The sequence below is a fragment of the Oryctolagus cuniculus genome, chromosome 4 (genome assembly GCF_051225735.1).
Source record: "Oryctolagus cuniculus isolate XC-2025 breed Fujian yellow rabbit chromosome 4, ASM5122573v1, whole genome shotgun sequence".
Classification (NCBI taxonomy): Eukaryota; Metazoa; Chordata; class Mammalia; order Lagomorpha; family Leporidae; genus Oryctolagus; species Oryctolagus cuniculus.
Window position 1 is genome coordinate 140449693 of NC_142870.1, and position 13390 is coordinate 140463082.

Genomic DNA, 13390 nt, shown 5'->3' on the forward strand with positions numbered 1-13390 from the left:
TTCACTGCCAGTTGCTCTCACTCTATCCATTCTGGAAGGTTCTCTCTCTCTTTTTTTAAATCTACATAAGCTTCATAGGGGGGAGGACATCTTATATTCCCATAATTTCAACACCTCTAAAACCAAAATATTGTCCTGGATCCCACCCTAGCCCTCGCTTCCCATACCTAATCCAGCATCAATTCCTGCTGATTTGTATCTCCCCAAGCCTCTCCGATATCCCCCTTTGCTCTCCGTCTTCTCTGCAAATGCATAATCCAAGCCACAGTCACCTGCAGCTTGGGCCTCTGTAGCAGCTGCCAGGCGCTGTACTTCCAGCCATTGCCACCCCCGTGCCATTCTCCACGTTTCGGCCACAGTGTTTTTTTTTGTTTTTTTTTCAACAGGCAGAGAGGACAGTGAGAGAGAGAGACAGAGAGAAAGGTCTTCCTTTTGCCGTTGGTTCACCCTCCACTGGCTGCCGCAGCCGGCGCGCTGCGGCCAGCGCACCGTGCTGATCCGATGGCAGGAGCCAGGTACCTCTCCTGGTCTCCCATGGGGTGCAGGGCCCAAGCACTTGGGCCATCCTCCACTGCACTCCCAGGCCACAGCAGAGAGCTGGCCTGGAAGAGGGGCAACCTGGACAGAATTCGGCGCCCCGACCGGAACTAGAACCCGGTGTGCTGGCGCCGCAAGGCGGAGGATTAGCCTAGTGAGCCGCGGCGCCGGCCCACAGTGGTTTTTTATTCCATTAAAAACTGTTGTTTACTTGAAGGCAAGGGGAGCTCCCATAACTACCCAGAGGCCCACAAAGGCTGAGGCTGGGCCAGGATGAAGCTGGGAGCCAGAAACTCAGTCCAGGTCTTGCGTATAGGTGACAGCGACCCAACTACTTGAGCCGACACCTGCTGCCTCCCAGGGTGTGCATTAGCAAGAAGCTGGAATCAGAAGCAGAGCTGAGATTAGAACGCAGGCACCTTGATATGGGATGCAGGTATCCCCAGTGGCATCTTGCTCAGTGCACCAAACACCCACCACCAAAGTGATTTTTATTTATAATACAAAACTTATCAAAATCTCTCTTCTTGTCCCAACCTGTTGTAAACAATCCAGTGGCTTTCTGTTTAGGTCCAAATCCTTAGCGTGACCTGAAGGCCTGTGTGGTATGGCTTCTGTCATCCAGGCGATCTCAAACCCATTTTTCTTACATGCTGGCACTGTGGCCTCCAATGCACTGTGCTCCCTCCAGGGGCAGACACTGGTATGCGCCATGGCCTCTACCCAGACACCCCCTTGCCTTTCAGCTCTGAGTCTTTTCAGGTCCCAGCTCAGAAGTTACTTCTTCGAGAATAGCTTCCCAGGAGGGGCATTGTAGGCAGAGGGTTAAACTGTTGATGCGACACCGCGTCCTCTCTCAGAGTGCCTGGATCAAGCCCCCGCTACTCTGCTGCTGATCCAGTTTGCTGGGAGGCAGCAGGTGTTTGGGCCCCTGGCATCCATGTGGGAGACCCAGATGGAGCTCCTGACTCCTGGCTTTGGCAAGGCCCAGCCTTGGCTGTTGTGGTATTTAGGAGGAGCGAGCCAGTGGATGGCACTCTGACTTTCAAGTAGATGAAAATAAACATTTAAAAAAATGAGTTTTTTTTTAAAAACACAGTGTATTTTAAAAAAATTAGAAGAAAAAATAATAGCTGCCCTTGAACTTGCAGACTGGGTTATGTTCTCCCAGGAGAGGTCCTCGGAGCACTGCACAGCTCTTCCGCATAGCACTTACAGCCGCTCTAAGTATTTAGTTTTCTGTGTTCCGCACTAGATCACGAGCTCCCGGAACTGCCTGCTCTGCCAAGTCTTGTCCCAGCCGCTGGCTCAGAGACACTGAGTGAATGAAATACAACTTTCGCATCCATGCCCCGTCTGTGCCCCCTTCAGAACATCCACTCCCTGTGTCCGGTTGTCTGCGGGCCACTCCATTCTTCATGCTCAGACTGGGCCGCGGGGGCAGGGGCTGTGGTGGGCCATCCTTGACTCCTCTTTCTCAATCCCTAGCCCCCAGGCTAGTAGCAAATTCCATCAGATTTATTTTCAAAATACACCCAATAGCTCAGCCAGCCAGTCTGTGGCTCCTAATGGGAGAACATCACCTCACTGAGGAAGTCGCCTTGCTACATCCTAGATAAACTATTATCTTCCAAACTAAATTGCAGAGAGGAAAAAAAAACAATCAAAGAGGGAAACCATAGAGTTAAAGACAGATATATCCACTAGTTGTGGTGAGGGATCTTAGTTCGATTCTGATTCTAATCTCTTTTATTTATTTATTTAATTTTTAAATTTTTAAATTTTATTTTTTTGACAGGCAGAATGGACAGTGAGAGAGAGAGAGAGACAGAGAGAAAGGTCTTCCTTTGCTGTTGGTTCACCCTCCAATGGCCGCCGCAGCCGGCGCACCGAGCTGATCCGAAGCCAGGAGCCAGGTGCTTCCTCCTGGTCTCCCGTGCGGGTGCAGGGCCCAAGGACTTGGGCCATCCTCCACTGCCTTCCCGGGCCACAGCAGAGAGCTGGACTGGAAGAGGATTAACCGGGACAGAATCCGGCGCCCCGACTGGGACTAGAACCCGTTGTGCCAGTGCCACAGACGGAGGATTAGCCTAGTGAGCTGCGGCGCCGGCCCTGATTCTAATCTCTTAGAATTGTGAGACAATCATACATTCTAGCTGATGGAACTTGATGATATTAAGAAACAATTTTTAAGGTGTGATAATGGTATGGTTCTATTAAAAATATTAAAGATGCAATTTCATTTTACAGATGAAATGTTACGATGTATAGGATCTGCTAGAAATAATACAGTAGGGAGGAGTGTGTCAGGGTACAGATCAAGGTCAGTTGTTAGGCCGGCGCCGCGGCTCACTAGGCTAATCCTCCACCTTGCGGCGCCGGCACACCGGGTTCCAGTCCTGGTCGGGGTGCCGGATTCTGTCCCGGTTGCCCCTCTTACAGGCCAGCTCTCTGCTGTGGCCCGGGAGTGCAGTGGAGGATGGCCCAGGTGCTTGGGCCCTGCACCCCATGGGAGACCAGGAGAAGCACCTGGCTCCTGCCATCGGATCAGCGCGGTGTGCTGGTTGCAGCGCGCCGGCCATTGGAGGGTGAACCTTTCTCTCTGTCTCTCTCTCTCACTGTCCACTCCTGCCTGTCAAAAAAAAAAAAAAAAAAAGTCAGTTGTTGATTGTTGAGATAATGGACACACTGGGGTTCACTGAACTATTCTACTTTTGCATGTATTTGAATTTTCCATAGTAAAAGGTTTAAAGATATATGTCCAGAATGTGACGTGTTCTTACTATTTCCACTACCCCTACCCTCGCCCAAGCCACTGTCATCTCCCACCTGTCCTCTCCCTGCCACCACCCCCGCAGGCCCTGCGTGCAGCCTGTCTATGACACGCAGTTGAGACTGGTCCTTCCAGTCCGTCAAATGCAGACACTCTCTGTGGAAGCTCTTCCAATGCCTTCCCACCTGGCTGGGACTTTGGGGTACTTCTCTCTGACCTCCTGTGCTCCCCCACTGCCCTTGTGCGAACAGGATAGAAGCCCCAACTCTAACAAGGCTGCTGCCTGTCTGCCCAGGCTCACCAACCCAGACCCCAGGCTTTCAGGCCAGTCTACGTTCACCTGTGGCCCCTGTTAGTTCCTCCAACCTGGAGCTGACCCCTTTGGGGAAGCCCAGACTCCATCAGTCCTAACCCAATACCACTTCTCTCTGCTTTGGTTCTGGGTCCCCAGGAGCGCAAGGCGTCGCTTGGTGATTATCCGTCTGCTGGCTCACCAAGCCTCCTCCACTAGACCAAGTTCCTTGTGAAGACACAGGCTTCCTCTGCCGTCTCTACAGCCCAAGTCTCACTGAATGCCCAATTCTCTAAATTTGGTATATTTTGAATAAACGAATTAAAATTCAGCAACAGTTAGCACTATTACAACTTCAAAATGCCTGTTCACCAAAGTTTCTTATAACAAGAATAAAATATTTATCCCTATACATATACAGAAGTCAAATTTTAAAATTACTGAAAAATAGTGACTGTTTCCTCAAAAACATTCTAAATAAATTAAACTGGTGTCTTTGAAGTCTCTACTGCTAGTAAAAATATAACCATTTTATTAAAATCAATACTTCCAATAGTTGTCTGAATATGGTGTGTATACTTTTAAAAACTGCACCTAAGCCATATGGGTTGTTCACTGACCATCTTGCTTGAAGAACTGCAGTCAGTGTGTACCAACCAGGGAGGGGCCGAAGGGGGCTTCTGTCTCCAGAAAACAGAAATAGAAGAGAGATGGCTGGGACTTGGAGAAGATGAGACGTTCTCAGAGATGGAGGAAATCAGAGTGGGAGAATGGTTGCCTGTGCAAAGAGACTGATGGAGACAGAGGGCCTGGAACCAAATCAATCAAATGTTGATGAGAAAAGGAGAGCTAATAGGAATTAAATGACCCGAATTTAAAAAAAAAAAGGAAAGCTACAACTGAGCAACATGGCAGCAGTGGCAGCGGCAGCCAGGGTCCAGGGCGTGGTCCAGCACAGGCCACGGAGCTGGCCGGGGGGCTGGGCGACCCTCGGCGCCGCTGCTGCTGGTGACGGAGGAAAGCCCCACTGTCAGACCACAGGGTGCCGTGGTGCGCAAGCAACTCCCAGCTTTTGGGCAGAGCGCAGCTGAAATTGTGCCTAACAGTGAGCCAGAGGTCTGTATGCATCCTGATGGGGTCACCGAGGGCTGACCTTCCTCAGAAAATCACACCAATGCACGTTCAAATCCTTCCCTGTCCGGTCAGCACGGGACAGCCCAACCCGGTACAACCATTCTGAGATTGCCTTCAGCCTGCTGTGCCCGCACTTCCACTCACAGACCCCTGGGAAGACCATACAGATGAGCCGACGCCCAGTGAGTCCCCTGTGTGCACAAGGCAGCCACCGGCCGGAGGGAGGCCTGGGATCCGTCTGCAGTTGTCTTTGCTGACCACCCCTTCCTGAGAAAGGCAGGCATGGGGCTGGCGCTGTGGTGTAGTAGGCTAAGCCTTCCAGCCCCAGATGCTCCATTTCCCATCCAGCTCTCTGCTTATGGCCTAGGTAAAGAAATGGTAGATGGCCTAAGTGCTTGGGCCCCTGTACCCACATAGGAGACCCAGAAGAAGTCTCCTGGCTCCTGGCTTCTGATCAGCCCAGCTGCAGTCATTGTGGCCATTTGAGTGAGCCAGTGGATGGAAGATCTGTAACTCTCTCAAATTTACAAAAAAAAAAATCGGGGCTGGTGTGGTGGCTCACTTGGCTAATCCTCTGCCTGTGGCACCGGCATCCCATATGGGCGCCGGGTTCTAGTCCCGGTTGCTCCTCTTCCAGTCCAGCTCTCTGCTGTGGCCCGGGAAGGTAGTGGAGGATGGCCCAAGTCCTTGGGCCCTGCACCCACATGGGAGACCAGGAGGAAGCACCTGGCTCCTGGCTTTGGATGGGCACAGCGCTGGCCATAGCGGCCATTTGGGGAGTGAACCAATGGAAGGAAGACCTTTCTGTCTATCTGTCAAAAAAAAAAAAAAAAAAGATATATATAAACCCGACAGATGACAGCTTCCAGGGACATCCCCCTCTCTGGCTATGTTGAGTTTCACTACGGCGGTGAGGGGAAGGGGCTGGTGGGGGACGGTGGCTGAGTCGAGAATCCCACAGGCTCGGCTGCACAGTAGTTGGCAGCCCCTCCCCCTCCTGCCTGCCTTTCCTGTCTCAAGCTTGAAGCTGGACAGAAGTAGCCTGAAGCCAAGCAGCTCTAGGGAAGGCCTGGGATCCCAGGAAGCACCTTATCTATAAGCCGAATGTCTGTGTAAACAAACTACTCAGGCTCACTAACAACAACAAACACAAACAGGACTGCCTCAGTGAGTGTTTTGCTTTTAATCCAGTAACTTCCTCAACTCTTACAAATTCTTCCAATATCAAATGCTGTTTTGCTAGACAACAAAATCAGTTTTAGCAGGCAACAGCTTCCAAATATTTGGAGAATCTGGTTTGGATTGCCCTACCAATACAGAACTGATGCTTCCGCCAAGTGGCGGGGCTCTCTCATGGCTGTGCTGCCTGGGCTCCCCGGGCCCCCCAGCCTTTCACTCGCTGTGACTGCATTTCTGCATTTGCAAGCTGAGGTTAGGAGCTTGGTGACAATGGGACAGCTTTATTTTTATGTGAGAAACCACTAGCTTAGAATAGCACTACAATTTCACTCCATATTCTAAAAACCAAAGTGGACAACTGTCAAAAATGCTTTGATAGGGCAATATCCTGAAACGTAACGGGCCCAAGTTGGGAGAAGCTGAAGCGAACAGGGATCCCGCAGGGATGCAGGAGTCTCTGTGACAGCCACGGCCCACAACCCCACGACTCTGTCACGCAGCAGTGTTCCCTAAGTGCAGAGAAGGAGCAGAGACACGGGCTTTGGAGTCGGGCAGACCTGGGCTGGAACCCCCAGCTCCGTGTGGTTCTGGGACCTTCCCGGAGTCCCTAATGAAAGGCGGACAGTCAGCTCTACTTCCGGGGTGGAGGTCGTTAACGAATGGCCCATGGGAAGATGTTACCAAACGCCTGGACCCCAGCCAAGGCAGTCTGCTTTCCGAGGACGGCAGCAGCATATCCCCAGAGAGTACTTCCCGCGGATGCATCCTCTAAAGATCAGGTCTGTCTCAAACACTCAGTTATCCAAAAGCCTCCACTCCCTCTTAGGTCTGTTTGTTTTGTTTTAATGGTGTAATTCATTTGAGTCCGAAGCACGTGAGAAGGTCCCAGGCAATGTAGACAAGTAAGGAAACAGAGAAATATGGAACCACATGTGACACAAAGCTGACTCACGCGGATGGAACGGCTGCACAGAATTAACATCAAAACATCTAAAACGAGACTTGGTGTAGGAATAAGCTATTTTAATCAAGCAAAAACAAATTTATATTCATTATTTCTAAAAATAAAATTAGACTTTTCCAACCCTTAACATCTGCATTTAATAATATCTTCTAACCAAAATACAGATGCTAAAACAGCAATTACAATATATCTTGTACGGCATACAGTACGTCCACTGTTTACACTGACTTAATTCTAGTTGGTCATTATGTACTCGATGCAGACTTCAACATCACTCATCATAAAATTTTCACAATTAACAAAAAATGGGACAAGGCTGTTTTAAAACGGCTCTGCTATAAATTGTATAGAATATACAGAATTACAAAGTCAAGTATTTTTTTATCAAAATATACACCCCTCCCTGAAACTAACACAAGCCATCAACATTTTAAACGAATAGTACAATTATAGAAAATATTTGCAAAATTATTTTTTTCATGTATAAATATTCTGCCATATTTACTTTGGTCTAGAATTATCAGCATACAAGTCCACTTAAAAAATGTCCACATGTAAGGGCCGAGAGACATCACTACAGTGTCATATTTCATATTTGGAGTTAGATCAGAATGACTAACATACACAGTAATTTTCCTTGATTCATAACCCTAACTGAGATTAAACAAATTAGTTTAATATTGGACTGCTTATTCAATATTCTAATTATCAATTCAAAAATGATTTTCATAAGCCCTTTGCGACTATCTCTTTAACAAAACCCAAACGGATGGTGCAGGTATACAATATATACAATGTATAAAATAAAGTTAAATTCACTTGCATTTTCCCACTTTCCTCTACTGTATAATACTGTATGTAAGTGAAACTAGATGAACAAAAGATAAATGCAGATACAATACCGGGGTTACTTAACGGCAAAGTACTAGAGTATAAAAAGGTCAAGCTTAACCATGTACTCTTCTGGGTGTTCAGATGCATTCTTGCCCACTCAAATCCATACTAAGTCTTCTTCGTGGAGGCATCACAATGCTTGTAGACAGAAACTGGAGTCTCTTGAGCTACCTCTTCATGAGGATAATCTTCCAACTTCGGATGACCTGGGCTTCCCAGCTATCAAATCCAATGAACAAGCATGGCTGCACGTCACCCTTACGCTGGATTCCGAATTCTGCTCCTACCGGTGATCACACAGTAGCAACGTCTGCTCTCTTCCTCCTGTTCTGGCGGTGTTGAAAAACAAGAATCGTGAGTTCCAGCTTTCCAGGAACCTGGCCCACAGGATGGAATATCCTGCAGGGCAAATGGACTGAGGGCAATGTTGATGGTGTGGGTTTGTGAGAAAGAACAATGAAAAACTCAAGAAGGTTTTCATCGAGGGGGCCAGAGGCCTGCACATATGAAGACAAAACAATGGGCTTTGTGGGTGCATTTCTGAGCTACAGAAGTAACCGACAGGACCCCGGCCTCCCTCCCCACCCTGCAAAACAAGGTACTGTTTGAGCAAAGAAGGTCATTACTCCCTCTTGCGCATTCAAGCCATTAATAGGTGGGGTTGTGTGGGGGTGCTGGCTGTCCTTTTGCTTTCTATTAGGATGGACTTGGCAGCTGCATCGTCTCCAAGCAGGCGAGCAACTGTAGGGCTCAGGCGTTCTGTCACTTGCAAGTACCGCACGTGTGCCTGGCGCTAAATCTCCAGGACGCTCCTTTCGTGGAGTTTGACTTGAACTGTTAAGTCCGTCTGGAACAGAGCCCCGGGCCCATGGCCTCAGGATGGCTGGAAGACTGCAGAGGGTTTCAGAAGAACGGGCGCCTTCTTCATTCTCCGAGTGAGGCCACTGCAAAGTGACACACGGCCCAGGGACGCACAGGGATGCTCCGGGAGGGCTTTCGCTCGTAGATAAGGCGTGATGACCTGTGTCTTCTGTGACTTCAGGGCATCAGTTCTACTAACAGCTCAGCCACGGCTCCCAGTGAGTGGCACACGCATGCTCTTAAGTTGTGATCAAAATGCTCTCTGCTGATTTCCATGTCAGCCCTCATTCGCTGCAGATCTATTGCTCACGGTGATTTTCTACAGGGACTATGGACAGGTAAAAGTTACCGTGACGTATATATGTATTTTACAAGGTCTGTGTGGCGGACAAGTAGTTCTAGAGGATGCGTGAGTGTTCTGTTTCAGGTTACTCTGTATACACGTATTTTCAGTTACACTGTGAAGCATTTTCACGTGTGTCCGTTAACTTGAACACGTTTTAGGAGTGCGGGAGGTGGATGGGGATGAAGACTGTCACAGCTCATTTACCACCTGACACCTGGAAGAGGCCATCTCCATGGTGTCTGACCCTTATTTTTCTCCAGTGACTCAAGACAGTTCAGCAGCCGGTTCCCATTAGCATTTACCAAAAAGTTTTTAAATTAGCCTAAAATTGAGCTCCTTTTTTTTTTTTTTGCCCCCACTGGTAGAAATACCAACAGCTAAGAACTTCATTAACTTTCACAAGATACTTGGACTATTGGAGGATTCAGCTATTTTGTCTTTCCGCACGTGGCAGGAAGTTAACGCTAAAACCCGAAGTAGACGTTAGGATCCTTTTCCGGGAATTTTTCACCAATGACTTTTTGTTTGTTGGTTTGTTTTACGCTTCACTCCTTCATGACTGTTATGTGAACAAAACAAAACTAAACCTGAAAAAAAAAAAAAAAAGCTAAAAGGGAAAAAAAAAAAAAACCCTAGCGATTTATTTATCAGAAGATTTTTCTAACTATTGCCACTCAAAGGACAACATTTCCGACAGCGGTTTGTACATGATCCTTTTGGTCATTGTCCTCTGCCGAATCAATGCAGTGCTGATTCTCCAAGGAATCTGAGTTCTCGTGGCACAGGTCGCCTGTTTTCTCCTGCTGACTTGGGCTCTTGAATAAGTGTTTCTTTTGGTGCATTCCCAGGGCGGCGGCGGTCTTGCAGATTTTCGGGCACTGGAAGCAGGCGAAGCCTTTCCCGTTGTGCTCCCGGATGTGCCTCTGCTCGTGGTTCCTTTTCGTGGAGAGGTACAGGAAGCTCTGGAAGCAGAACTGACAGTGGTAGCGCTTTTCGCCGGTGTGGATTCGCTCGTGGATTTTGAGGGTCTCGTTCAGGGTGAAGGCCTTGTTGCAGTACTGGCAGATGAACTCCTTCACGCCCAGGTGGATGCGCTCGTGTTTCTGCAAGTTCCCTTGCACCGAGAAGCACCGCCCGCAGGTCTTGCACTGGTAGGGCTTCTCCCCGGTGTGGCATCTCATGTGCATCTTGAGCGTGGAAGGGCTCTGGAACTGCTTGGCGCAGAACTCGCAGACGTAAGGCCTGGACGTGAGGTGCCGGTGGGGCCTCCCTTGGGCCGCAGCCCCTGACGCTTTGTCTCCGTCGCAGAGTTCACACTGCAGCTTGGGCATCTCTTTGTTTTCCTCCTCCTCCAAGGCCTTGTCTGCAGGAGCCTTCCCCACGGCACAGTCCAGCTCTGCGGGGAATTTGCACCTGCTGCTTGGGCTCCTGCTTCCGTGTTCTCTCCTCCAGTTGACTTTCCTCATTTTTCTCAACTGTCTGGACTTCTTTTTGGGTTTGTAGTTGTAATAAGGGCGCCACGGTTTGTCGGTGGAATCCTGGTCACTTGCATCATCGTACACCTCGCTCATCTCCACGCACTCGGATTGGCAGAGCCCCAGAGGGTTGTCCGCGTGGGTCTCTGGGTCACTCTCCTGTGGCAACGGCTCCTCCTGCATCTGACACTTGGATCTTCTCCCTCTTTTGTAAAACAATTTAGACCCGAGGATGTGCCTTTTCACGATGGCTTCATTCCCAATTTTCACTGTTATTTGGCAAAGGGGTGCAACATTGCTGTTCGTGGAGGTGCCCGGCAGGGCAGGCTTTGCAATGTAGGTCTCGATTTTACTGGTTTCCTCGGCGGCACTGGGGGCTTTGCTCGGGGCCCCTCCAGGATCAACCACGTGTTTGGACTCCTCTGGGGTCTCTCCTTTGTTACAAGCTACAGCTTTCTTTTTCTCCTTCAAGCTTTTGGGTCTGCCTGCCAATCGACTCCCTTTGTCCGGCTCAGCTTTGCTGTCCTCCTTCGAGGGCTGCTCGGTGGCCGGGTTGGCAGGGGCCTGCTGGCTGCTGCTGGTCGTGGCGGCGGTGACAGCGTTGCTGTGCACAATCACCGAAGAGAACTGGCTGCTGTGCACGATGACCGAGGGTGCCGAGCCGCCGTAGCTGATCACGGAGGCTGCGTTCTCACTGCTGCCACTCAGAGGTAAGACAGGTGCGTTGCCTGCCTGGGGGTTAGAGCTGACGGCGCTGTCGGTGGAAGGAACCGACACCTCGCCCGAGTAGAAGTTATTGTCAACGTCGATCTTCATGGTCTCCTCTCGCCATCTGGTGCCCTCTGCGTTCTGCACACTGGCAGCAGTGGGCGTGTCCTGCCGGGCGCATGTCTCCAAGGGCACGGCCGGACTGCTGGTCAAGGCACTGACACTGCCCTGGAAACTCAGGCTGGGTAATTCGGAGCTGTGTGGGTTTGGCACGACATAGGTCCCGGGTGCCGACTGTCTCACTTGACTGCTTTCTCGAGCATTCTGGTAGGAAGCATGTCGATAGCTCTTATAAGGAGCCCTCTTGCACTTCATCGGCAGCAACCTGTAGAGCTTGTACGGGTAGACGCTAGGCTTCAGGCCACCGTTGGCGGTCTTCTTACTGATGGAGAGTCTGTGGTCTATGGCGTGGAAAGACTTTTGGTGGTTCTTGAGTATGTAGTAGGTCATGAATGTCTCCAGGCAGAAGATGCACTGGTACCGCCTTTCTCCCGTGTGCCAGATCTCATGTCTCGTCCGGTACTCCGCCAGCGCAAACACTTTGTTGCAGTAATGGCAGGGATACGTTCTTCTCCACGAGTGGACATTCGCGTGTCTTCGGAGGCTGGACAGAGTCACGTAGCTACGTTTGCACACGACGCAGCTGTAGAGCATTTGCCCGTTGACAAACTTTACCATGTGGTCCGTGTCGGGCAGGGTGCTTCCGGGACTGGCAAACTCACCCATCCTGTTTTCGGGTAATAGAGGCTCGGGGCCTGGGAACGCGCCACCATTCTGTCCGATGGTAGGGTAGTTCTCCAGGAAGCGCTGGTTTCCGCCGGGCACGGGCATGTGGCTGGACCGCATGCAGATCTGCTCGTGTCGATCCAGCCTGTTCAGGGTGGTGAACTGCTTGTTGCAGTACTTGCACACTAACGGCTCCTGCGTGGGCTTGTGCAGCTGCATGTGGGCACTGAGCAGAGTGCTGCTCTCAAATGATTTGGAGCAACAGCTGCAGTTGTAGACGAGAGGGGGCACCTCGGCCGCCGGCGGCCCAGGGGCGGCCGGGGGTTGGTTCTCCTCTTCCCTGGAAAAATGGCCACTCCCTTCGTGGTGGCCGGGAGATGTCGAGGGAGGGAGAACCGCAGGGGGCTGCGGGCTCTGCTCCTGGGTAACCTCCAGGCTGGCTGTGGCGGGGGGTGGGACGTTCGCTGTGGATGACTCGGGGTCTGGGGCCAGGGAGAATGGCTTGGGCTTCCGACACGGCTTGGGCTTGCCCCCAGGCGCCTCGCCGTTCTCCTTGGCCGTTCTGCCAGGCGAGGCGCTCTGGGGTTCGTGGGCAGGCTGGCCTCTGTAGGCCTCGGCTATGGAGGACACGGCGTACGAGTGCTCGGCGAGCGTGCGCACGGGCTCTGCCTCGTGGCAGGCGTCAGCCCGCTCCAGGCACAGGCTGGCTGTCCTCATGGACTCCGAGACCTTTTTGAAACTCGCCCTGAGGTCCAGGGGAGAAAACATGTTGTTGCTATTTTCCGTCTCGATGATGGAAAATGCGTTTGTGATCCTGGGCCCGCTGGTGACCGCTGGTTCCTCGTGCCTTTTGTCATTTTTCTCCTCCTTAACCACGCCCTTTTCCGTAATGCAGAAGACGTAGGGGCCTGGGGAACTCGAGAAGTTGCGATCGGTGAGGTCTTCCAGGAAGGAGATTCCCAGCTTCTTCCCAGCAGCTGCGAGGTCGGTGACGGTTTCCTGTCTCTTGACGACGACCGTGGAGCTGTAGATATAGTTAAGGATTTCTGTAAACACTTCGGCCTTGAGGTCGTCCAGCTCCAGGACGTGACTGGAAATGCAGATGGTGTGGCTCCAGAAGATGTTCTTGAAATAAAGGCTTGAGGCGGCCAGCACATTGCTGTGCGCCTTGAACTTGGTGTCTTCCACGATGATGGTGACGTCACACAGGATGCCCCGGATGCGCTGCTCGTTCAGGATGGACAGCACCGTGTCGCTGTGCAGGTCGTCCTTGAGGTCCCTGGAAAGGGACATGACTGTCATCTGAAACAGAGCAGAGAAATGGTCAGGGCTCTTCCGCAGGTGGCTTCGTTATTACCACGGAACCGGCAACTTCTGTGAGAAGCTTTTTGTGGGGGGCGGGGGGAGGGAGAGGAAAACTCAGGTACTTAATCTCGTCCTG

At 50.9% G+C, this 13390-nt stretch overlaps 2 long non-coding RNA genes across 12 annotated transcripts in view; one reads left to right on the forward strand and one right to left on the reverse strand.

The window, feature by feature from the left end:
- LOC149127135 (uncharacterized) overlaps positions 1-13390 on the forward strand; it is a 563175-nt gene that overhangs the window by 277610 nt on the left and 272175 nt on the right. The window lies entirely within an intron of this gene.
- LOC103350404 (zinc finger and BTB domain-containing protein 38) overlaps positions 1-13390 on the reverse strand; it is a 129543-nt gene that overhangs the window by 33106 nt on the left and 83047 nt on the right. For 7 of the 10 annotated variants that reach the window (XR_001794622.4, XR_001794624.4, XR_001794628.4 and 4 more), the window contains one exon: positions 6918-13251. The exons of the other annotated variants lie outside the window; for them this stretch is intronic. This is a non-coding gene — a long non-coding RNA (zinc finger and BTB domain-containing protein 38). Of the gene's footprint in view, positions 1-6917; positions 13252-13390 lie in introns of those variants that run through there. 10 annotated transcript variants of the gene reach the window in all.